Source organism: Dermacentor andersoni, chromosome 3 (assembly GCF_023375885.2).
Source record: "Dermacentor andersoni chromosome 3, qqDerAnde1_hic_scaffold, whole genome shotgun sequence".
In the NCBI taxonomy this organism is placed as follows: Eukaryota; Metazoa; Arthropoda; class Arachnida; order Ixodida; family Ixodidae; genus Dermacentor; species Dermacentor andersoni.
In genome coordinates, this window is record NC_092816.1 from 133,976,708 (window position 1) to 134,003,513 (window position 26,806).

At 45.7% G+C, this 26,806-nt stretch overlaps 1 long non-coding RNA gene across 3 annotated transcripts in view; it reads right to left on the reverse strand.

Annotated features, from left to right (window-relative positions):
* Nucleotides 1–22,146, reverse strand: part of LOC129383218 (uncharacterized) — a 122,012-nt gene extending 99,866 nt beyond the window's left edge. The window contains exons 1-5 of one of the 3 annotated variants that reach the window (XR_008611112.2): nt 21,812–22,146; nt 20,957–21,091; nt 14,270–14,332; nt 12,264–14,181; nt 11,849–12,204 (exon numbers count right to left, since the gene is read on the reverse strand). This is a non-coding gene — a long non-coding RNA (uncharacterized lncRNA). Of the gene's footprint in view, nt 1–11,848; nt 12,205–12,263; nt 14,333–20,956; nt 21,092–21,811 lie in introns of those variants that run through there. The other 2 variants (XR_008611111.2, XR_011893455.1) reach the window with 2 other exon arrangements.
* Nucleotides 22,147–26,806: the final 4,660 nt, after the last annotated feature.

The following is a 26,806-nucleotide window of genomic DNA, read 5'->3' on the forward strand; positions in this document are numbered from 1 at the left end:
CGATGCCGACACAAACAATATGATACCCTCGCTTCCGCAGTGCTAAGAACCAGGTCTAGCCGTGGGAAGGTGGTCACGTATTCGTCGACGTGCCGGGGCCTACGTGAAATAACCGGCGCGTCGGCAACTAAAGAGCACCCTATCCGCCACACAAGAACGGGGGGGGGGGGGGGGACCCTTCCCTCCTCTTTCTGCATGGCGGCGACGGTGTTCTATGCAGTCACGTTATCTTGACTCTCTAGCGGCGTCAGCGGCATCCAGCGGTATCAGTCGGTCGCTGCTAGCGCTGGGGGGATGAAAGGGGGGCGGAGCTGGTTACGAGGCCGACGACAACGCCGACGACGACGCGAAACCCAGGAACGGACGCCAAAGAGCTGCGCTCTAAAAAGGCTGGGCGCATCAGAATCTGTGGAGACTTTAGTATCACCATCAACCCAGTAGCGAAAGTGGACAAATATCCAATTCCAAGGATTGAGGACCTGTGGACTGTCCTTGCATGGGGGGGAGAAATTTACCAAATTGGATTTTCGCTATGCGTATCAGCAAGTAGTTCTTAATGAGGCCTCCAGAGAGTATGTCACAATTTCGACACACATGAGGTTGTTTCAGTACACCCGTTTGCCTTTTGGAGTGTCGTCAGCTCCTGCTATATTTCAACGTGACATGGAGAACTTGCTGAGAGGACTACCACATGTGGCCGTCTATTTCGACGACATTCTTGTCACAGGTGCTAATGATGCTGAGCATTTCAACAACCTTCATGCTGTGCTTCGCTAGCTTCAAGAATCTGGCCTCAAAGTGAAAATCGAGAAGTGTCATTTCTTCGTGCCACAAGTGGAGTATCTTGGGCACATCATCAGCAAGGAAGGCCTTACCCTGAACGTCGACAAGGTGGCTGCCATTCTGCATGCCCCTGTGCCAAAAGACGTCAAAGAACTTCAGAGTTTCTTGAGACTTGTCAATTTTTATCGACGTTTTTTGCCTAATCTTTCTGCACTTCTTTCTCCCCTACACTCTCTTCTTTGTGATGGAAAGAAATGGGAGTGGGGGCAGGACCAGCAAGATGCATTCACAGCCTTCAAGCACCTGGTGGCCTCAGCTCCAGTTCTGGTACATTTCTGCCCTGACACGCCTGTGTGCCTCAGCTGTGACACATCACCTTATGGCATAGGTGCAGTTCTGGCCCACAAAGATGCTCATGGCCGAAAACATCCCATTGTTTTTGCCTCACGGAGCTTGTAAAAAGCAGAACAATATTACAGTCAACTTGACAGGGAGGCCGTGGCACTCGTGTTTGGTATAGATCAATTCCACCAGTACTTGTGGGGCATACCGTTTGAAGCATACACTGACCACAAGCCACTTCTCAGACTGCTGGGTGCCAACAAGCCTGTCCCTGTACAAGCATCACCAAGATTAGTCAGGTGGGCTCTCAAGTTATCTGCGTACAAGTATGCACTTGCATACAAGCCTGGAAGAGAGCTTGGCCCTGCTGATGCTCTTAGCAGACTGCCACTACCTAACGACAGCACCACACTGCCTGCCCCTGCCGAGATTTTCTTGTTGGAGGAGGCCTATCCACGACCTCTTTCACCTGCTGTGGTGGCACGAGCCACCAGGAACGATCCAGTTCTGGGTCACGTTGTGCATTCTGTATTGAAAGGAGAGAGCCTTCCAGCTGGGCCAGAGTGGAACCCTTTCAACACAAGAAGCTCAGAACTCAGTCTCCATGAAGGCTGCCTACTATGGGGGTCACGAGTAGTTATTCCCAAATCGCTGCAGGCCCAAGTTCTTGGAGTACTTCACGCCAGTAACCCTGGTATTGAAAAAAAAGCAAAATGATTGCCAGGAGCCATGTCTGGTGGCCAGACATAGACAATGAGATTGCCAACAGTGTGAAAAGCTGCACCACGTGGCAGGCTCAACAACGGGCTGCGCAGCCGGTCCCACAGATGCCATGGCCGTTTCCGCACCGACCCTGGTCACGGCTTCACGTTGATTTTGGTGGACCATTTCTAGGACACACGTTCTTAGTCATCGTGGATGCTTTCTCAAAGTGGGTAGAAGTATTCCATGTGTCATCCACATCTGCAGAAGCTACAATTTCTGCCCTGAGAATTTCATTCGCTCAGCATGGCCTTCCTGATGTAATAGTTTCTGACAATGGCCCTGCGTTAACCAGTGCACAGTACCTTGATTTCTTAACTCGAAACGGAATACGTCGCATGCTTGTACCATCGTATCACCCCGCCTCCAACAGTGCAGCAGAACGAGTGGTACAGACTGTAAAAAACAAACTCAAGAAGTCTGGCTCTGGCGACTTCAAAACAGATTTCCAGGTTTTTATTTCATTATCGGACAACCCCACATGAAGTAACTGGTCGGCCACCATGTGAGCTCCTAAAGGGGAGAATGTTCAAGACTCCTCTGGATGTCCTGCGGCCTAGCCTACAAGCATCGGTGCTATTAAAACAACAGAAACAGAAGTTGAATGCTGACAGTGGGTCACGGCAGGCTCCATTACTCCAACCAAGAGATAAAGTGTATGCGAGAAACTTCCGCACAGGTGCACCATGGGTACCTGCCAGTGTTTCAGACATCAATCCACCGTCGGCCCAGGTCCTTTGTCAAGACCACGGCCTACTGTATACAGTGAAATCTCGTTGATACGATTCGGCTAAATACGTTTTTCGGCATAATACGTTTTTTTTTCGTTCCCAGCCGATGCCCTATAGAGGTAAATGCATTTTTGTACGGCTAATACGATCGTATTTCCACGTCGGTTTGGATAATACGATCCCGGAAACGTCTTCTGTATGATGATAACATCAGAGCCAGTCCTTTGAAGCGGGTGGGCAGAGCTACTGAAATTAACATCGAGCGAAACGACAGGCACGGCGGACTAAAGACGCGGCGACGCGCGCTTTGTATGCTCGAGGCTTGGCCTGGCTCGGCTCGGCTAGAGTCCGGCCGTGCTTCTGCACAGCGCCTGCAGCAGTGTGGCGGCCTCTGGGAGCAATTTTCGCAAGCTCGCACACCAAACGCACCGAAGGTTTTTAGCGCCATCTATCCTAAGACATAGTACTCACGGTAAAATCACGTGACCAAGAAGCAGTGATTGGCGCATGCATTGACGATGCTGTAGGCTTTGTTGGCTTTGTGCTTGCCATTTCTCGTTGCCATTTTGGTGTTTCGAGCGTTCAGCTTGCACTTCGCCCTTATCGTTTCTTCTGTTTTGGTGCCGCGTTTCACCCGTGCGCTTCACCATGTCTAGAAAGCGTAAACCGTTATCGCTGAAAGAAAAACTCGACGTCCTAGCAAAAGTCGACGAAAATCCGCAGAAGAAACGTGTCGACCTGGCACGCGAACTTTGTTTGCCTGTCTCCACGCTGAACACGATCGTCGGCAAGCGAGAAGAAATTCAGAAGAACATTCAAGTCTTCGGCGCCGGCGTGAAGCAAACAAGGGGCGCCCAGCATGGCAAGATGGAAGAGGTTCTTCTGGCATGGTTCAGGGAAGTAAGGGCGGCGGGCGTGAACGTGGACGGGACAGTTGTTCGCGAGAGATCTGATGAGATAGCACTCTCGTTGGGCATCGAAGATTTTAAAGCTTCGGGCGGGTGGCTCCATCGTTTTAAAACACGGCATGGCCTGTCGTATAAAACCGTTTCCGGCGAAGGGAAGTCTGCCGACCAAGATCAGGTCTCCAACTGGCTTTCGACTCTGCCGGCGGTGATTGCTCAGTACCAGCCAAGGGACGTGTTCAACGCAGATGAAGCTGGGTTGTTCATCAATCTTCAGCCCGAGAAAAGTCTCAGCATAAAAGGTGAGACGTGTCAAGGCGGAAAAAAAAGCAAAGAAAGAGTCACCGTATTGTTGTGCTGCAACGCTGATGGAACCGAGAAGCTCAAGCCTACTGTCATTGGCAAATACTGGAAGCCACGCTGCTTTTCGCGTAACCCACGCCTTCCTGTCATTTATAAAGCGAATAAGAAGGCATGGATGACCGGAGCCCTTTTCACAGAGTTCCTCACATTTCTAGATGCCCGGATGCGTGCCGCGAACCGTAGAATTCTTCTGGTTCTCGACAATTGTGCCGCGCACCCTGTCGATACTTCGTGGCTGCAAAACGTAAAAGTAATTTTGCTGCCGCCCAACTGCACCAGCCACTTGCAGCCCCTAGATGCAGGAATCATTAGAAACATGAAATTTCACTTTAGGAGCTTGTTGATCAGGCGCTTTTTGGCCAAGATTGACCGGAAAGATGCCAGCTTGAAGGTGGATCTTCTTGATGCCATCCATTTTCTGGCGATGTCATGGGATCGCGTCAAACCTGACACCATCGCCAACTGCTTCAAGAAGTGTGGCTTTTTTTGTGCACCTGGCGATACTGAGGAAAATGGAGATGACGGCGCAGAGATTGACATCCCGGACTGGGGTGACCTCAATGTCGACGCGTCTCCGGAAGAGTTTGTATCGGCGGACGACCAACTGGTGACATGTGAATTGCGCACCGTCCAAGACATCATTGCAGATGTTGCCGCTGAAGACGAGAGCGACGACGATGACAACCAAGACGCCGGATATTGCAGCAGCGATCGTCGGCCATTAAATACTGACGGTGCTCTCGAAGCTTTGGACGGGCTTCGTGGCTTTGTCGCGTCTGCGGAGCTCAGCGAGGAAACTGCTACTCGTTTTTACGAGTTCCAGAAAAGCTTGCTGCAGGACCTCGAAAAGCAAAAAGTGCAGCGCAAAGTGACGGATTATTTTAAAGTGCTTTAATAAAAGCAAGTTCTGTGCCAAGTATGTATTATTCGCGATCTTTTGGAGTCCGTTTTGGATAATACGATTTTTGGATAATACGTTTTTATTTTCGGTGCCCGTGAGAATCGTATCAACGAGATTCCACTGTAAAGGGTGACCTGCGTGTGCGGCGCTTCGCCAGCGCCGCCGGTTTGCTTTTGCTTGTGTGGTTTTTTTAGTTTTCCCAGCCGCCGTCGCGAATAGTGGCGCTAGTGCTCACCCCCACCCTGTGGCCGGCCGCACGCACGGGCAGCAAGCATTTTCAGCACGACGTAATTTTCAGCGACAGCACAGAGGGACACAAACGTACGTGCGCGAAACAGTAAATTAGCTGAGCGCTTGGTGATCTGTTGATGCGGCTAGATCTTGATTACCATATTCTATTTCAGTGACACTGTGATTCTCAGCCGCGTGGGCGCGAGCTTTCGAGTTTGCAGCTTCACACACGATGGTTTACTGCTGCGTACCATTGTGCAAGTCAAGCAGCCAAACAGCACGAGGAATTTCATTTCACGAGTTCCCCGTGACCGATATTAGGAACAGATGGTTGAAAAACATCTCTCGGCAAGGCGAAGGTAAGTTACTATGCTGCACTTAGCTTTGAAACATGCTTTTAATGTGCATTTCGAGCGACGGCTCCCGCCTAATGGCGATCGAGCTTCGGAGCTCTCGTGCGCTCCAGTAGTCGAGTTTGCGTTGCTTTGAGCGGTACTCGGAACTTACCCATGTGAAGTAATGTATGCCTGTTTCCACGATGTCCCTCTTTTTTTTTTTTTCCAGGGCCAGGGAAAGAGCCCTTGGTTCCAAGCGATCGAAGCAGGGTCTGCAGCCTTCACTTCAGGCCAGAAAACTATCGGGAAGGCCTTAAGCTGCGGAGGTTGAAACCTGATGCTGTGCCAACAGTTTTTCCTGCATTCCCTGCGTACTTGCAGCCATCAACAAAACAGACGCGACGCCTACCGAAGCGAAAATTTCCTGCTTCAGCTCCTTCGGTGAGCGAGTCTCCTGGGCTTGCGAAAAAAAAACAGGTAAATACGATTCTTTTGCCACACATTTTGTATCTGTTTAGCGATAAAAACAACATATGCTGGTTCTAAATATCATGCATAACTGTATAGCTGTCTGTTGCAGCTGTTGTAATAGAACTCGTTTGTTTTTTGCATTTCAGGCAAAATGAATGTATTCTTGACACAGCTGCAGCAGAAGCACTAACCAGTGATGACGGAAACAACGAGGCTGTAACTGTTCAGAAATCTAGTTATGGACCTGCAGAACAACCTCCGCCAGGAGCTCCAATGGAGCCTTCAGGAATGTCTTTGCTGGAGCCAATCCAAGAGGCCCCCTCTGGCCAGCTTTTGCTTCCCACCTTTCAGTTAGCTCCACAAAAAGCACTGAGAAGCGGCCTGTTGTCATCATCAAAGCCAGCAGCTAAGGGAACACAAACGAGGCTCTCGGTTTCACGAATTTCGGGACTATTCAGGCGAGTAGCAACACTGAAGCTGCAAGAGGAGCTCTCACTGCTCAGATATGAAAAGAGAAAAACTGAGGCAGCAATGAACAAAACAAACTTCACGGTGCTTCAGGTATGGTATCCGTTATTCGATTGTCAATTACAATTACTCTTCATTGAAGTTTTGCCTTTCACAATTTTGGACTCTTTCAGGAAAAAGTGGAGCAAAATGATGCAAGAGCCCTTTTCATTCAAGAGCAGGTGGCTTTTTTAGGCTCATCAAAGCGCCGCTGGCAGGAAAAAACTATACGCCAGTGTGTACTCTGGCATGCCAAATCTCCATCATGTTATCAGCTGCTGAGAGAGAGTGGCGTGCTGAAATTACCGTGCAGGTCGACATTGAAGAGGTACATCGGTGCTTGCACTGGAGAGGTAGTCTCTTCACTGATAAAGCAGCGGCTCCATGTAGAAGCAAAACTGCACTCCAAACAGGTAAAATACTCTGTTGCGCACATCAAGAAATTATTTATGTATGTTTTTACATTAATCTCTACAGGCACGATGTGGTTCCCTTATCATGGACGAGATGTCTATTAAACAGGCTACTATATACCACAAGCAGTCAGATGCTGTACATGGTCTGGTCAACTTGGGAGGTGCTGAAGTTGATTACAACCTAGAAGATGAATTGGCAACACATCTTCTATGTTTTGTTTTTGTTGGTCTCTCCACTCTTTACAGGTATGTTGAGTTTTTAGCTGTGTCAAAAGATAGCAAAAAATTCATATCTGTCAAATTTGCAACTATTATATTCTTTTGCAGGTTACCGGTTGGGTATTATGTTTCGAAGGCCCTAACTGGAGGACAACTAGAGATTCTTGCCCTTAAAGTAATGGCATCTGTAGAAGAGGCAGGCTTTCAGGTGGTGAGGCTGGTTGCAGACAATCATCAGGCAAACTGCAAATTTTTTTCAAGCTTGTCAGGTGGCCCTATCAAGCCTGTCGTAATGTGAGTAGTCATTCAGTGTTGCCTCATGTAATGCATGTGTTGCTATGAATATTTCTGTGCTAAATCTGCTGTCATGTTTGCATTCTGGCTGTTGTGTATGGAATTTATAATGGCGCTTTAAGCTGACATAATAATCATTATTAAAAATTGTTTTTCTAGACACCCTCTAGATGAAAGTCGGCAGCTCTACTTGTCATTTGACTACTGCCATATCCTGAAGAATATCAGGTCACAGTTTCTTGATGAAAAGAGAATTTTCAGAAACAAAGGGAAGCTGATCCTGCCAGATTACTTAAGGTAATAAACAATGGTTTGTAACTTTTGTAGTATGATGCTAACCCTTTATTTTTTCATAGGTTGCTCTACAAGGTGCAGGAACGGCAGGGTGCTTTTAAAATGGTGCGGTGCTTGACAAAGAAGCACCTCTGGCCAAGTAACTTCGAGAAAATGAATGTCAGTAGAGCTGTTAACATTTTCTCGCCGCAGGTAAAATATGCATTGATGAACTTTCTTGTGTGAACGTTGTATATAAGTACAAATAGTAGTCACAGTCTCTAGCACTGCTTCAAAGCTATAGACTATTTGTGCCTCTTTAATATCTTCAGCCTGCAGCATTAATTCGTCAAACCTGCAGCTGAAGTCAGCTTAGATGCTCACTGCTGGATATTTTTTTTTAAGGTCACTTCAGTCCTGAGATTTTTGCAGCAGCACGGACATCGTCTTGGTGCTCCTGGATTCGAGGGTTGCTTGCCCACAGTCGAATTCATGGAGATAGTGTACAAGTGGTATTCAGTGCACAACATCAAGAGCACTACATTCTATAACGTCAGTAGGGACGCTTGGAGGATGCCCTTCTACAGTGCAAGTGATGAAAGGTATATTCCATATTCATCATGGTTGAAAGATGTAAAAGCACTTATCTTTCAGAAGTCTTAATTTGCGAGAATGCAAGTATGCTCAAAAAAAGCATCCATTCAAAAAGTGCATGTGAAAGCTGTTACTCATGTACTCCTTTTAAAACCACTTTTTTTTTTTCATACTGCAAAAAAGAAAAGCTCGGTGCCATTTTTTTTGCATCATGCTTCACTGTGTTTGTTCTTTTTTTTACTTTACCTTGTAGGCTTCTATGGCTGGAGGCAGAATGCCTGGATTATTTTGCCTCGTGGAAGAAAGGCACCACCCACAAGCTGGAATTTCTTACTGAAGAGACTCACGAGGCACTGACTCTAACAACGGCAGCAACCGTTATGTGCACAAAACACCTGCTAAATGCAGGATTTCACTTTGTGCTGACTGGAAAGTTTTCCAGTGATGACGTAGAGTCATTGTTCTCGGCTATTAGGCAGCTAAATGGCAGCAATGACCAAACAGATGCCTACTCAGCGTTGTCTGTCGGCGCTTCAGAAGATTCTGGTCACTGGGATCATTCATTCTTCAGCGAGTGGCAGTGTCGGAAGTGTGGTGGCAAACCTAGGGGCTGCATCATGTCTGCCTGTTCAAACAGTGACTATAGCCACTGCAGGAAAGGATGTTCAAAAGCTTCTGCTCCCCTACCTGTCTGCATTCGAGCGGTACCCAAGTATGCATTTTGTCCTAATCAATGCACTGTAGAGCGAGCGCTGAAAACATAGCTAAAAATTTACTTGTAACGGTCTGCATGTTTGTAAAAAAGAGCATGATAATAATGAAGCATATATGTTTTGTTCGAAATTTCTATAGAGTGCACAATTTGCTATTAAGCATTTTCTGAAAAATGTCTCAAGTGGCTTTTTATTTAACTATATGCTGGCCTTCAGTCGATGTCAAGCTCTCTGTAGCAAACACTCTTATTCAAAGAAATGACTAACCAGTTTACAGTTTTTCGTGACTGCTGTTAAGCTTATTACCTATTTCTTACAGCATACCACACTTTATTTCCAGGTCTGCCACAACAGAGCCTGAGGTTGAGCACGCTAGCTCTGATTGCTGGCTTCCTGGTGAGGGCAGTTCAAGACAATGTTGACTACTTGGGATGCATTGATAAGTTACGTGCACCAACTTGCACTTCAACTACCACTGCCCTGATTGCAGGAATTGACAGAGGAGGGCTCTCCTACCCCACTTTGGCTTTTGTGGGCTTTGTTTCACTTCTTGAGGGTGCTGCCTCTAAAGCGGCTGCAGTGCTGGTGAAAGGGCCACAGCCTTTAAAAAAGTTTGGAGAAGTTGTGCTTCCTTCAATTGTTAAAAACCCATTGTTTATGTGCAGCACAAATCCCTCGGAGGCCCATAGAATGGAACTTGTTAGACTTGTACTGAAAAAGTTTATGAGGCCCTTTTTGACGAATTTCACTGGGCTGCTCACTGAAGGCAACGCAAAGAGAAAGGCCCTGAACAAAAAGCCCAACTCCAGAAAAGTACTTAAAGTGTAGTAACTATCCATGTGATGGCACAATAAAGCGCCCTTGGAATTTTTCAAGCTCAGACTTTCGTTATCATTTGGTAAAGCGGCGTAAATAAATACGTCGATAACAGCACATTTTTACGATTGTGGCATGCACTGCAATTAAATCTACTTGCGTTCTGCCGCGCTCTCAACGGCACGTCACTTCAGCAAACATGCCGAATGCAGCAAGGGAACGCGTGGGCCCTGCAAAGTGGTACGTAGTGCGTTCATTGCTTCCGGCTCGAGACTAGCGAAACGTACGGGAGAATGAAGTGCGGACGCGTTCAGGCCTCGGCTAGCGCGGGAAGTGCGCACCAGACCATATTGACACCACAGCACTAACCAACATTTTAGCAGACAATGAAGGGAAAAAAAAAAAAGCTCAAAGGGATGACTTTACAATCCTAGCAGCCGCGCCTTCAAAGTAGTTTCAGATTTCATTGCACTGCACAGCGAAGATACCAAATATCTGGGGTTGAGTGCCTCTCGCATGTGTCGCCGTGCCTTTTTCTAGCCGCACCCTGTCTATAATGTGAAATGCCGAGTTTACTTCAGCTCCGCTGCGAATTTTTACCGTCATCGCCGTATTCCTGAATGCAGGGCCGGAGCGTTTCGGGCGTTGCTGTGGGGGTGAGCACTGGCAGCCTCTACCGGCACGCTTGGTCCCTACTCAATGATCACGTGGTATTTCTTGGGCCGCGCGCTCCCGTAGGCGACCACGGGATGCGCAGGTCGCCCTTTATACAGTAGGTCGTGGTCAAGACGGTTCGACATGGAGCCGACGCAATGACCACTTGAGACTTGCGCGGACAGCGCCACTTCGTCCTGCTGGAGCAGAAGTTTCTCCTCAACTGGAGCAACCGCCCATCCATTCTCCAACTGTCCCGGATGTGCTTCAAGAGAGAGAACCAGCCATACATTTCCCAGCTACACCAGACGTGCTACATGAGGAACAGTCGCCGGGAAGAGTATCTGGAAGTAACTGCGCCGTGGACAACCTTGTCATGGCTGCACCTTCCGCTCCAAAGTTGCGCCGTAGCACAAGAACTCAAAAACCAGTGGTCAAGTACTCCCCGTAGCATATATCTTAAGAGGGAAGGAGTGAAACAATGTTAAAAGTTGCTGAAACGCAGCGCCCCCTGGCAGCCCTGCCTTTTTGTGTTGCTGCTGCGCCATGCCTAGCGGGCAATATATATGGGGCCGCAGCAGTCACATTTGGTCAATAAAGATGTGAGTTCATCACTACTAGGCATGCTGGCCTGTTTCTTCGGTGGCAGCGCTTAGCAGGCCATACGCAATTGTATCATTGTCCTTCCAAATTATGTCCTGATAACTAGTCATGCTCAGTGGCAACTCAGGTGGCCATACATGGCTAAGAAATACATGTGCAACTTTCTGCTTGTACATCACGCACCCAAAGTGCAGGACCGTTGGCGAGCCTCTTTTGAAGCACACAAAAATATTTGAAGGCAGAAAACTGAGACAGAAGAGCTGCTGAAATCACAATGACCCAAGGCAGTTTGTGCCACTTTGAAAAGAGAAAACAGAAACAGGAGGTTCTTCTCGTGAACGAGCAACTGCGCACATTAATTATCTGAAGTACAAATGGTAAACATCTTCAAGGTCCTTTCAACAAAGTAGCATCTTGCATTTAAAACTACCTTCATGGCAGCAAAGGAGAAGTCAAAGCTTGGGAAGTGCTAAGAAAGAATGGCTGACAACATACCCCCCCTTGCAGATCTCCAGTTAAAAACGTATGAAATCCAACATGCAACTGTTGTCATTTCACACAAAATAATAACTGTGTCAAATAAGCAGTGGAACATCAGGTAAATATACAGCTACAATAATGTTGCACTCGGATGTATCAAGGGTCACTTGCACAACAAGAGCCATCTGAAGAGGTACAATATGCGTGTACTTGATAAGATCAAGCTTGCCTGTGCTTTGTAAAAGGTGCATTTAGTATAAGTGAAGGTGCAAGCTCTGTTCCCTTTCATCTGTTCAAGCATCTGACCAAGCAACGAAATTGCAATATGAATGCAGAAATCTCGCACCAAATTATGTCAACACAGAGCAAAATATAGTGGACCTAAAAAATGTAATGCTGCAGGCACTCTTCACTGGTAAGGTGAATATCACAGAATTCCTCACACTGTCATTTAACCCTTAGCTTAATCACAGCCGAGCCACAGAGGCACATTTATTCATGAGCCCCAAGACAGGACTGAAACACCTATATTAAAGCATAACAAACTATTCACAACTTCGCATGTTGCATGACCACTTCCTATGCACTCTAAAAACTTTCAGAGCACTGAGCCAGCTAAGTGAGGCATGCAGGCCACTAGTCACACCTCAGTGCAACATTATAAAAAGAGATAGAAAAAAGCCACATTCTCGCGAGTGGCTCTGGCTGAGCTTACAAAAGTGTGGGTCCGTTACTTTCGCCCCGCTGCACAATACAGTTCCTGATGGAGTTGCCCTTTCCCGTTCGTGTCAAAAGTGTAGCCACACACTCCCTGCATGGTGACATTTGTGTCACAAAAGTGCAGGCATAGTATAGGGTCAGTTTACATACATGCTGCGCTGCCCTTTGAACTAGTGCACGGGAGCAGCAGGATGGTGGCAACCACAACAGCAGATGATGACACCAGCCAGGTCTTGCACTCTGATGAACAGCACCAAGACTGAACCATCATCCGTAGCAGCCACGTTTGTGAGGGAAATTGATAGTTATATGTGACACCAGGTATGTTGATTGGCTATCACGATAACAAATCTAGAAACATGGTAAGAGCAGAAGACTTTCGAGTTGCAAGCAGCAATTAAAAATATGGGGAATGCTTAAGCTTCACCTTTAGCCCTTTCAGGGTCAATGACATAAATATACAGCACCTTGAACAAGTCCAAAATGGCCGATGCCGTATATTTACCGAGCCTGTACGTTTAAAAAGCACGCAAATTTCCTCATTTTTTATTTCCTGGCATGTGCTTCCACTATGTGGGAATACAGGGAATTTTTTCCTCATGCCTCCTCTCTCGGTTTTTGTTGCATGGTTGGTTTTAGAACTAGTTTGCTCCAGTTTGTCTATATACTACCACTCGTGCATTGGCGTGCGCGCGGGTGGGCGGCGGTTTGGGTTTTGTTCCGCGGGCGGTTTGGGCTTCTTGCCCTTGCAAAACTGATGGCTATCTCATTACTAATTGCTCAAAGGGCGGCCACCTGTTTCTCACTCGTTTAGTGCTCACATGGGTGAGTATAGGAAGGATGCCACCGTGCATGCGTTTGCTTTTCTTTTCTTTTTTGGGAGGAGGCTCGTGATATCTAATTGCCTCTGGTTGACGATAAGATGAAGATTAGCGGAAGTTTGTCACACGTTTTGCTTTTATGACAGGCACACAACCACACAGTTTTCTTGAGTATGCTCACCTACGCAGTTCAATTAGGCTATGGACGCAAATATTAGTTTAACATTTGAGACTTGATAAATATTCTCGTGTACGCATATTCTAAGCCTTGAACTATAACAATGTATCAAATTTTTAATTCTTATAAGTTTATTTCCTTTTTTTATTGTTGTTATTCATGAATAAAGGGTACATACATACCAATGCAAAATATTTTTTTCTCACTTTACGGTCCCCCAAGAAAAATTACGGTAATGTTTTTTCGAAATAGGTCCCTCAGAAGAATTGGAATTCGCAATAAAAAAAATTGACCCTGGGCGGTCGCATGTGGCGAAAAAAATCGACCCTCAAAGGGTTACGCGACAGCATTCAAAGATCCCAGACTGCTTCTCATGCTTCCCGCAAATGCAGCTGATGTAATAGTAATGTTTACTGGGAAACACTGGGGGCGAACGCTTTGCACAAAGGCGTGCTTTCTGTTAGAAATGCGGCTTCTTGCGTGGACCGCGATGCTGCAGAGTGAAACACCATCTGGAGGTGTTGCAAGACACCGGGCGTGCCTCTTTATAGCTGAGATTTGCGTGCACTGGCACGCGCAAATCTTGGAGGCTATGGCAGCTCTGTGAATTTTAGAAATGCTGGAAAATGGGTTTGTGTGAGTTTCCACATAACAAAATTATGTTTTCTGATATACCCAAACTACAATCCAACGCTATCATGTCTGTAGGTTGTAAGTTGTACTTTACGATTTTCCTGACATATTTTACTTTGAGAGATTTAATTAGTTCAGTAACTTCACGCTATATGGGCCTGCGTGGTGTGGAACAATTTTTTCCGAAACAATGGTTGACACTGGACGCGGGACATGGGACGCCAGATTTTCTGCAACACAAGGCCCTTAATGCTATCATGTAACAATGCCGCTATCTAAGCATCTCCTGCCTCTGTTCCTTTTTGGCCCCAGCAGGGATTCAGGTAAAAATTGGATGTTGGGATACGCGCGAGGGGGCACATGTGAAGAATTGGGAAGACGTCTTTCTGCCTGGTCCTCTCAGTATATATCCGTGTGAGCATCCTGTGTTTCTTGCCTGTGAATCAAGAACACCGCTGAAAATATTCCATGTTCAGTTTCCTGCTCCATTAATAAACAAGCAGCATAACAGACTCCGCACTCACCATACCACATGTAGTACTGGTCAGCAGGCAGACAAGTCATCACACTGCATTTGGCGTGCTGCCCTGCATGTCACAATGCAAATGAAAATATCAGCGAACATACAGGATAAGATTTACAATGTGCACTTTGTTTAAATTATTGTTACAGTTGACTCTCACTACAATAGGCCCTGATAATCTGACAAAAAACGTCCGTTTTATCCAAAGTCCGTAATATCCTAAACGCAGCACTTCCTAAACTTTGGTCACAATGTGCAACAATGTTATTGCAAAGAGTGAGTGACAAGCATCCAAAGTAAAAGGCAAACAAAAGGAAGTCACAGTTTCACTTGAGAGGCAAAGCATCGATTGCAATAACAAATTAGTAAACAGCTATGCGAAGTAAGGATAGTAGTTTTATTAGCCGTATAAAGTTGCAAGCATTCGCTTACTAACTAAAGTAACAAGCATGTTGTCCCGTGCGCACAGGTAAAAATGAACACATCTCGCCCGATAACTGCGGAAAGTCACTCTTAAAACGTTGCAGTGAGGAAGCGCGGCAGCTGCAGCGAGCGAATTGACCTTCGTACTGTCTCTCGCTTCAACGCGAAGTAAACATTGAAAGCACAGCGCATACAAAGCTGCCGGCACTGGGCGCACTTTTTCCACATCGCATATCACTTTCAAGATATGGCACCCGGGCGGCCGCACTGTAGACAGCAGCCACCGGAGTAGAAAACCGCTCTCCCCTGCCCCTCTCCCCCCCTTGCCTTGCACGCAAATGAAGACAGCATGTGCGATATTGAGCTGCGATCGTCAGCTGACACAAGCAAGTTGTCAACCTGTGTCAACACGCCAAAAATCCCTTTTATACGCCCGAGTTCGTCCACTGCAGTCGATAGTCCATTAAAAGTGAACTTAGTTGCATTATTAAATAGGTAGGGCAAACTAAGGTTGAAATATGGTCCGCTATATCCGAAAGTCTGTTGTATGCGGACCCGTTGTAACAAGTGTGGACTGTATGAGGTGTTTCACAGCAGTTCCAAAAATCTTTTCCATAATAACAGGGTGTCTACCAAGTTGACATTCCCAAATTCCCTGAGTTTTCCAGGTTTTCCCTGAGTGACACAGAACTTTGTTTTATGTCAAGACAGGCTCCCTAAATGATGTCACCCAAACGTGTCACTCTCTAGTAAGCATGTTAGAAAATAAAAAAACAACTTAATCCAATTTGAATAGTAAGGGGTAGTGTTGATTTTATTCAAAAAGAAAACAAAAGGGAGGGGCCAGTAAAATGCACAGCGAATAAAATGTCTTCGAAAGAAATAGTAAAACCCATGGCAAATCGAGTTGAACATTCTCAAATACGAATGAAAAAAGAGATGCATACAGAATATTTTCATATATGAGCTATTTCTATCAACTGATAGCAAGCTAATTGGTATGAGGCCTGAACTTTATCCCAAGTGAGATTCTCTCGCAACAGCTGGTAATTAAGTCAACCTCAACTTTCCTGACATACTCTCAGCCCATGCACAACGCCTCAGTGTTGCATTTCAGTGTTTTAAAGAGTCTTTTTTTTTTTTTTTTTGCTTGGGTGAGGGACACCTGCATCTCGGTGTCAGCCAACACTTTGCTTTTAGAGTGCAAGCTCCTTCAAAAAAGCGGCGGCATGCATCCTTTCCCGTTCATTTCTCAATGCGTCGGTCCTTTGTCTTGTTGTTCTCCTTCGGCTGCGCGTTCGCCACACGGAAAATTTGAAGCATCCTCTTGGACAGACGTGCAGTAAGCGTCAGATTTTTCAGACTCCATAGGGGCCGCAAAAACGTCCGAAAAAATGAATGCATGTCTTTTACAGCCCTTAAGGGCTCAAATCGCCACAGGCACTCCCGAAAAAGCTCTGAAGGCCTTCCAGTACACTTATTAGGCATATCGGTGCTCGTACTGTGACAGAAGATGGCGGGTGCACGCGTGTATAATTAAGAAATACATACTGTGTCCCGTGGCAATAGCCCCTTCCCACACTTATGCTTCACAGCGTAACACTACTGTAATGAGGTGAAGCTGACATTCGGAAACCGGCATTACGCAACGCGCCGTGCTTTCCGAAGTTCGAAGCCAATCGCGATCACCACAAAGGCGGTGTCGGTGCCATTGCTGACAGCGGCGAATTCTTTCAAAGAAAAGCACGGTACAGAACGGGAAGAAGCTTAATACCGAACCTCGAAGCAGCTAGGCCTAGCATTGCTGCGTTGGTGTTACGGCTGCAAGTGTGCGGGTTCGAGGCGGCGAGGTTATCAAAATGGCGGCGGTTGTGGCTTTTATTAATGGCGTTTCGGACCTGCGGTCAAGGCAAAAAGTCCGGAAAATCGGACAGCAAAGGGTTCTTGCGTCCGAAAGTTCAGACGTTCTTATACAGTGACCCTATGGAATACGTAGTGGTGCCGCGAGTCCGGAAAGTGGCTCGTTGAGTGTACTCTGGCAATTCCTCTAGCCGAGGACGCGGCGTCAAATATATTTCGTTACGATTCCTCTCTGTTACTCGGGACAGACTTTGGGTTCCCTTCCAATAAAATTACAGCTAACTTTCCCTGATAGAAGCACAAATTCCCTGAGTTTTCCCTGAGTTTTTCCAGACTACTCAAAATCGCTGAGAATTCCCGGTTTCCCCGTTTGGTAGACACCCTTAGTAACAAAAACACCAAGTGCACAGAATGCAACAATGGGATCCTGCCACTATCGTGAAGTAGACGTGCCTGTGAGTGAGCGCAGGAAACTTGTGGAACCATTTTGTGGGCAACACGCACCTGACTGCCGGTCTCATCGAGTTTGCTACTTCACTTGCCAAATAGGATGTGTTAACCACATAAAAATTCCCAGCAAAAAGAACCTTCATTCCTCGTAATGATTACAGGGAACGTAATGCATATTGCCCCAGGAAACATTTGAACTGTCCTGAATATTTGGTACCACACCAGATTACTGTTTCTTCAAGTCATCAGCCCCTTCTTCTAGACTGCTTTAGAATTAAAAAAAAAAAACTTCCTGTAAAGCCAAGTGCAACTAGCGAAACCTAGGGTTGGACACTGAAAGCAAACAACGCTATAAATGGGACGAAAGAAGAAAACCCAAGATCTCACTACCAAGCGAGAGGTTAATTTTGCAGAAAGTGGCTTATAAACATTATGACGAGCAACGAGCCCCGGATATTTTCAAGACATTTTGCTATTCATTTCAGCGCAGCACCATGTGTCAGCATTCCATCTGTACAGCTAAGCAATAGAGAAATCTGTTACCTTAGCAACTAAGGCATGCAATGTATTTCAAACTTGGTCAGTAATTCCTTGTTTTTCCTGTTCATTTCCTTTCCTTTTTTCTACCCTTTATAATGTTTATAAGCCACCTTTCATGAAAGAAACCTTTTAGTTGGTAGTCAGCGCACCGTTTTGTGCCTTATTTAGTCCCATTTGTAGTGCTGTTTGTTTTCTATATGATGTATCAACTAGCTCACTAACTTGCATTATTGTAAGTAAATTTAGGGCTACAAAATAAAAATAGAAGCCCTCTTTCTGATAGTGCAGATGTAAAGTAACGTGTCCTCAACATCTCAGAACTGAATCTTAATACCGAAGCTCAAGAAAGATGTCATTACTGCTTGCAGCAGCTTCAGCAGCACAACTGTGAGGTTCTCGAATTCACGTCATATCCGTTTGCCAACACGTGCCTATACAGTCTGCTAGGCTACTATGTAAAGATTGTTAATTTTAAAATTAGGCAACCACCAGCACTGCAGTTTGACCAAGGTCACTTCGACTTTATTCAAGTTGTCCTAACTAACATCGGCCATACTACTTAAGGAGAGGCTACAGGATGCGAGGATGCACCCGAAGTGTTCCGTCAGCAGTAGCCTCCTATGAAGTTAGGCATCTTTTCTGTTTAAATTAATATACAATTAGCAGAAACTAAGCTAACGATTAACAGCCAAACAGTTGCAGTTGAGCAGTGTTGCACAGCAGCTTCAACTGTGAAGATAACTGCCTCCAGTGGTGCGAGTGCGGCATCTAGTACCTAAAGCCACCTAATAGCAGCGCTTACACGGCCGGTCCTGTGCGAGGGCTGCACCTCGTCAAAATTGTGAAGATTGAGGCCCTCAAGTCTATATGGTGGACTGCTGTTCAATTGAACGGCACTTAGCGTCAGCTGCCGTTCCACAGATATAAGCGCTCGTGCAAAAAGGGGTTTAGTGGCATAACATTGCCCAATTTTACTTTGCCATCAAGAACACGACGTTGAAGGGTTTCCAGCCTGCATTTCATAGTTGTGGAACGCATTATGAAATTATGTCAAGTGTGTGTTGCTGTCCATGCAGATAAGGTCGCATGCGCGCTTGTAATTTTTTTATTCAAAAGCATTATACGCCCCATGAAGTGGAAATTCCAGTGCAGACGTTATCATCCAATGGTACCAAAATCCATGTGACTAAGTGATTACGTCACATTCACAGCGCTGGACCTGTTATGGCTCACACTATGAACTGTTGAATATTGAACTGTTGAAGCATGATGTGCGTGATGCCTGTTCAGCTCAGCAAACCTCCGTTTTGACAGATATCGTAGATGGCGATGGGTGGATGTGTGAAGCTTTGACCACAGTTTCAGAGAACATGTGAACGCTTTCAGTGCTCATTAGGCCTTGTTGAAACAGCGCAAGTAGTGCAAGGGCTAGAAATGTATTCCAGGCTATCCAAACATTTCACTCATGAATTAAATTAGGGTCAGTGTATTCTGATGTTTTTTTACTCTGGAAAATTCCCAGTGCTGTCACCAACCGATTATTTATTTTCTGCCTAATTACTCGAGGGTGTGCTTAGTTGTGATAGATTTGTTCTTGCTGCGCACAAGGCTTGGAACCTAGATGTTCTGCACTTTGTAATAGCTTGCAGCAAAGATGTATTATCACTGGTCCCGTACTTACTCTGTGGACTATCACAAAACATTCAGCTTCGAACATTCATGTGTAGTCAGTGTAGTTGCCATCACCCATGCTTCGACATACTGGTTCAAGTCTGCGCCCATTCAGTTATTTTTGTATCATTGGTAATAAAGTGGGCATAAGTTAGCACATGAGTTGTGGTGGATGTGTAGATAAAGTGCAAAAAACTATGCCAGAAGGCAATGCTACTCCCTTTGATACTGCCTGACGAATCATACTCGTTGTGTTCCAGGGCTGAAGTCCCTCCTTTGGAGGTTAGTGAAACAACACTGGTGGAAGAGTGCATTTCTTTATCTTTGAGGAAAGCCATGCATCGTGAAGGGCCAGCAACACAAGCAGTCCTTATGTAGCAGCGGCCCGTGGACAAGGTCACACAGATTCATTCCATTCCTTAATATGCCAGTCACCATTTCCACAGCCAACCACCTTACGTGTCATGCCTCTAATGTTCCACAGTTTGCAGCATGAATGAAGTGCAGTGCAATAGCGAACACCCAGTTTCATTTCTGACAGCTGAGTGCACAGTAGCTGGGCAATCAGTGGTGATAGTTTCGTATTCATGGGCATTCACCACTGAATGCACCATCTTGTTCCTCTAGAGCAATCTGTTTTGTAAAATGTATCTATACTACTTAATTATGGCCAAAATGAAATTCCAGCACAGCTGGCCTGTACTTGTGAGGCCTACATCAATGTAAATATATCTCAACATAGACCTCATCCACTTTAAGATGCCAAAGGTAGGCATCTATCTGCCATTAATTGCAGCAGGCGCATGGCACTTTAGCAGCTGCCCCAAACTTCTCTTTAGAAAAATAGAAAGATGAAGAAAAGGAGTTGCCTAATAAGAATATCATGGCTTCCAATTGAAGTTCTTTCATAAGAAAGGATGACTGCTTACTTTTTCTGCCCATTCATCTGTGCACTATAAATGTCACAGTGCTTTTGTTTATGAGTAGGAACAATGTCTTTAAGGTGGCTTTACCTAGCATCAGGAAAGCAATATTTCAGCAATACTCAGATCTTCTCCAGTGTTGCTCAGGTGTAGCTGAACAGATTAAGGAGCAGCCTTCCACACTGCTAGTTGTTCTGTAATTTACTGGCAGTGACAAAAGTGAATTGAAGTTTACTGATTCCCATGACAATACAGGAAAAGGAACCCCGGCACAAAAAGCCACAAAAGGTGGCTTGAAGGTGTTCCAAAGTAAGCTATTTTGTTTAGCCCCACTATGTATTGCCACATGACTCACACGCTCTAACAGGGCGAGACCATGGTTAACGTCTCTGCCTTTCCTTCTTGTCTCTCTCTCTATTGTCACCGTTGCGGCAACATGATTGTTCATCACCTCTTCTAAGACAGACAAGCTGCACATATAAGCTGAACTTATGTTTATCGGTGTATGACTTAGTGCAGCTTTCACACACTACACACACAAAACGTTGAAACAGCAAAAATTTCGCATCAAATTTTATAAGAGCTGCTCTACCTGAAGAAGCTGTATGACAAGCTTGTACAAATTAAAGTAAGAGCTTTGTTGAGTGACCTGATGAATACAAAAACCCACACACAAAGCACATCACTAATCCTTAAAAACGTTTTTCAAGGGCCCTTTGTACACTGCAAAGTTCTGAAAATATACTGTATCCTAGTTTGCCATGGAATGGAAATAATGAGTCACACGAAGGCAATTGGCATAAGAAGACAATAAAGCTTACCTGAAAAGCATTATTGAGTGTGCGCGCCTGTATTAAGGCAAAAACCTTATGTGGCTCGTTGCAATGGTTTATACCCAAACAAAGTGGTGTCTAGTCCATGATGCAAAAACTATCATCGTCAGGAATGGCTCATACCTGCGTAAGCAAGCAAAGAAGCAATGGCTGAATATAAGGAAACGGAAGAAGGAAAGAACAAAAGAATGAATTAATGAACAATGAATGAAAGAGAGAGAGAAAGGAAGACAGAAAGAAAGAGTATGAAAGAAGGAACCCTTATTTGGTGCATTAGGTGCTCGCATGTGTCGTTGAGGAGGTCCACCTACAACCCCACACGTTTACTTCACACTGCAGCTCGTTATGTCTTGCAAAGAGTCCGACAACTCCGATCGTATAACTTAAGGCATTACCACGTGTACAGCAATCTTTCGCCTTCACGTGTTACAGGAGTGTAACAACATGTTGCCGAACTTTTTGTTTCATGTATGTGCACCACTCTTATGACGAGACAACTTGCAAAGCATTTTAAGCTGCGAGCAAGCTGCAACACACTTAGCATGCTGTGTGTTTTCGTAACTCCGAATGACACACCTTTAGGCAGCGTCTATTTCTACCGGCTGCCGAGGGAATTTGTGAAACGAGTTTCTCCCGGCAATCACCTTCTACTAGCGCTCGGAAGTCACGTGATAAATTGCTGGAAAGAAACCGCCTGCAGGTATGCCTTAGCCTAACCTAACCTTCTGAGAGCCAAAAGGAGATGAGTGCAGGGAGAAATTCGTTTCAGAAACTTTCCCCACAGCCGGGACAACAGACACAGCCCACCTTTTTTTATATATCCGGATACGTCTGAACTCCTACCTATAATAAGTGGTGCCCATGATTATTTCGTGGACATCGTGTACTGCCCGCACCAGGGAAGAAAGACCAGCATGGAAAGAAAGGGCTTTCCTCTACGGCTGCCGGTATCAGTCTTGAGAAGAGAGGCAACTGACACACGGCTTGAGGCAGAGTTCCTACTTGTCCCGCGTGTGACAGTGCACGGAGCCGCAGGTCGAAGAATCCGCATGGTTAAATCCGTGTCACTTGCACGCAAATAACACGCGCGACAACACGCGCCACCCACAGGATCAACGTTCACAGGCGTGCACATTTAAACTACCAAGCAAAGCGCCATTACCACAAGCAATGCAACAAGTTGCAGCCAATCCAGCCAATTGTTGCAGCCAGCATGGTTGCAGAGACCTCAAGAGGTATGAAGGTAGTCAACATAGAGGCATGAAGAAAAATAAACGGTGAAGTGAAACAGCTGGGAGTGGCAAATGTAGGTGCTCAGGGGCTCAGGCTCCTGCATTTTTTATCCTATATAACCTTTAGTTTTTTATTATGTGCCTTTTTAAATAGCGCCTTTTACGAAGCACCATGTGTATTTTCCATAAGACGGCCTTCCGCAGCGGCTTTCATATGCCTCCGAGATAATGGTGCAGTTCCCCGTCGTTTTAGTCTTTTCGGAGTCTATAATTTTTGACGTACTGCGGACCCGATACTTGCGCTGCAGACGGGTTGGCATGAGGTCAACACGCTTGGACTTCAAGATTTGTTTTGTTACTTCAAATTCGTCGCTTACGTTTATGGCGTGTTTTTGATATCCGCGGAATATGGCCTTCTCTGCATTTTTACAGGCCGTCTTTGGGGCGTGCACTAACGCTTAAAATGTATCGCATGGTATTCTGTTGCATAAATTTTGCACATAAATGTTGCACTTAGCTCGTGCGTTTGCACAATGTCAAAAACGCACGAGCGCAAACTCACTCAATCCGCAAAGCCACCCGCACGCACCGTTAGCCCGCACACGTGTGGAAGTGCGGTGGTGCGGATTGACCGTGTTGTAAACTGGTCTAAATGTTAAGCTGGTAAGGAAAAAGAGTGCGACGAAAATGAAGCTTACGTTTCACAAACAAGCACGCTTTGATTTGGGCAAGTTGCTTCAATAACTACATGGTGAGAACGCAGAGAAAATTAAAAGGAAAAAAAAAACATTCTTTACAGATGCATGCATGTAGGAAGGAAACGGAGGAGAGGCCCTACCCCCTCCGCGCGCTAGGAGTGTGGAGGAAATGACGTAGTAGGTTCTCCTTTGTTTTGCAGTTTTTTTATTTCTTTGCCCCGCCTTTCGGGCCACAATGGCCAATGGCGGCTTTCTTATTGTCACGGAGCATGGAGGAAGGAAACTGAGGATGATGATGTGTAGTGTTTTATGGCGCAAGGGCCAGGTATGGCCAAAGAGCGCCATGACAAATGGTAGTGTTAACGATGTATTATGGAAGATGTGACTTGGCTGTAAAGTGGCCTAAAAATAGTCGCTGTAAAGTGCGTAAAATCTACGTGCTATAAAATTATGGCGATGATTAAGGACGAAGACTGAAGATTAAAATCCATCGTAAAAGAATGATGCATTGTTAAAAATATGCGAGACGTTAAATTGCTTACAGCACTACAGCCTCGCCAGAGCCCTTGAACCACAAGGGCCTAGAGGCATGTGCTTATTCAAAATAATTATCGCAGCGACATCCTCAGAAGAGAGGAAGCGCTACGAACGTGTGGGGCTAATAACATGCAACACAACATCTTTCAAAAAACCTAAGACGGCGTTGGTGTCAAAGAGTGGTTCTGGACCAAGTAACATAACAGGATGAAGGGGGATGTGGTGCCTGTATGCTAAGAGAAAATGTTTTTTTTCTTTCGGGTTCGGCTTCCCGACACTCCAGTAGGACGTGGAGGACGGTCAGCCTCTCCCCGCATCTACCACAGGTTGGAGGCTCGTTTCCCGTGAGTAAAAAGTTATGTGTGCCAAAAGTGTGTCCTATTCTTAGGCGGCAGAATAGCACATCTGTCCGGCGGCATTTTGTTACAAGAGGCCAGAAACCTAATTGTGGCTTTATTACATGCAGTTTATTATTTATTTCTTCGTCCCACATGCATTGCCAGTGGCTCCGTAGTTTCCTTCTTAAGAAAGGCTTCGGGTCTGTGACAGGGACCGAAGCAGTAGGATTAACTGCATGCAATGAGACTGATGTGGCCATCTGGTCGGCTAGAACGTTTCCCTCGATGCCCCTATGTCCAGGCACCCAGCATATGATCACATGTTGGTTAGATATATATGCTTTGCACAGTGCGGAGTAGAGCTCATTAAATACTGGATTTTTGTGATTACAGAAAGACATCAAGGCCTTCACAACACTGAGGGAGTCCGTATACATAATTGATTTCTGGAGTTGTGATTTATTTATATGCTTTACGGCCGACAGCAGTGCGTAGGCCTCAGCCGTAAAGATACTAGTTTCCGGGTGCAGTACGTCGGATTCCGAGAAGGATGGACCGACGGCTGCATAGGATACCCCGTCGTGTGACTTTGATGCGTCTGTGTAGAACTCCGTGCAGGAGTATTTGTGCTGGAGTTCCCGGAAATGCATCTTGATTTCAATCTCTGGGGCATGCTTTGTGACTTCCACGAACGATATATCACATTGTATGAGCTGCCACTCCCAAGGAGGTAGCAGCTTGGCTGGATGCATTAGGCGAAGCTCGAGGAATGGAACGTGCATTTCTTCGCTAAGCTCCCTCACACGCAGCGAGAAAGGCTGTCTTACGGACGGACGATTGCGAAAGAGTGTAGCACATGTCATGTCATTAATGGTACTAAAACAGGGATGTTGGGGGTTTGAGTGGACTTTCAGAAAATATGTATGGCTGATGTATGTTCTCTGCAGATGAAGTGACCACTCATTTGATTCTACATATAAACTTTGTATGGGACTCGTTCTGAAAGCGCCAGTGGCCAGTCGGATTCCTAGATGGTGGACTGGGTCTAGCATCCTTAGTGCGCTCGGGGCGGCAGAGTGATAAATCACGGCGCCATTGTCTAGTCGTGATCGAATGAGGCTTTTATAGAGATTCATTAAGCACTTCCTGTCACTACCCCACGTAGTCTGGGATAGAAGTTTGATTATGTTCATTGTTTTTAGGCACTTTTCTTTGAGATGTTTAATGTGGGGGACGAAGGTGAGTCTGTAGTCAAGTATGACACCTAGAAATTTGTGTTCTTTGTTTACAGGTATCTGTTGTCCACGCAGTTCTATGCAAGGATCTGGGATAAGTCCTCTCTTTCTTGTAAAAAGAACACAAGAGCTTTTGTTAGGATTGATCTTAAACCCATTCTTGTCTGCCCACATTGACACTTTGTTCAGGCCATGCTGTACATGTCTCTCGCAGACTGCGAGGTTACAAGATTTGAAAGCTATTTGAATGTCGTCCACGTAGACAGAGTAAAAGATGGCGGGTGGTAGTGAAGCACGAAGCGTGTTCATCTTCACGATAAATAGCGTGCAGCTGAGCACGCCTCCTTGGGGTACACCCGTTTCTTGCGTAAAAGGACGTGAGAGTGCATTGCCGACTTTTACCCGGAAGGTACGATTTGACAGATAGCTTTTTATTATATTAAACATATTACCGTGGATGCCCATTTCTGACAGGTCTCTTAAGATTCCGTAACGCCACGTTGTGTCATACGCCTTTTCCATATCGAGAAATATCGATAGGAAGAACTGTTTATGTATAAATGCGTCCCGGATATTCCCTTCAACACGCACGAGATGATCGGTTGTGGAGCGCCCTTCTCGGAAGCCGCACTGATAAGGATCAAGCATTTTGCTCTGTTCAAGGAAATGAATGAGTCGCCGATTTATCATTTTTTCGAACACCTTACAAATGCAACTTGTGAGGGCTATCGGGCGGTAACTTGCCACTGAGGAAGGGTCTTTGCCTTGTTTCAAAACAGGGACTACAATGGCTTCCTTCCACGCGGTTGGAAGGTACCCTGCATCCCAGATGGTGTTGAAAAGTGTGAGTAGTGTAAGTTGCGTGTCATTGTGTAAGTTTTTGAGCATTTCATACATGATTCTATCAGATCCTGGTGCGGAACTCTTGCATGCGCTCAAGGCAGCTTTCAACTCGGCAGCACTAAAAGGGCAATTGTACGGTTCATTCTGTCGGCATTTATTGATGAGTGGCTTGCATTCTTCTATTTGTTTATATTTTAGGGAGGATTGCGAATAATGATTAGAGCTTGATACACTCTCAAAGTGCTCCCCAAGTGAGTTGGCCTGGTCTTGCAGTGTATCGCCCTGTGTGTTTACCAGGGGGACTGAGTATGTTTGCCTACCTCTAATCCTATTAACTCTGTTCCAGGCTTTGGCCTCATCCCTAAACGAGTTAATACTCGATAGATACTTTTGCCAGCTTTCTCTTCTGGCCTGTCGGCGGGTTCTCCTACCTTGGGATTTTACTTTTTTAAAGTTGACAAGATTTTCTGCAGTGGGCGAAGCGCGTAGCATCTCCCACGCTTTGTTCTGATTCCTACGTGCGATTCTGCATTCATTGTTCCACCACGGGACATGCCGTTTGCATGCCGAGCCGCTTAATTCACGTATGCATTTAGGTGCGGCATCTATTATAAAGGCTGTGAAGTACTCCACAGTAGCATCGATTTCTAAAGAAGACATGTCGTCCCATGATATACTAGTTAAGTTTAGGAACCTCTCCCAGTCTGCTGTGTCAATATTCCACCTAGGAGCGTGTGGTGGATATTCATTTTCTTTAGGTGATCTTAGCAGTATAGGGAAGTGGTCGCTGCCGTAAGGGTTGTCGGCAACTTCCCATTCAAGTTCAGGCAGTACAGACGGGGAGACTATGCTAAGATCTATGGAAGAATAGGTTCTGTTTGCTAGAGAGTAATATGTGTGTTGCTTCTTATTCAACAGACACGCACCAGAAGAAAAAAGGAATTGTTCGACAAGA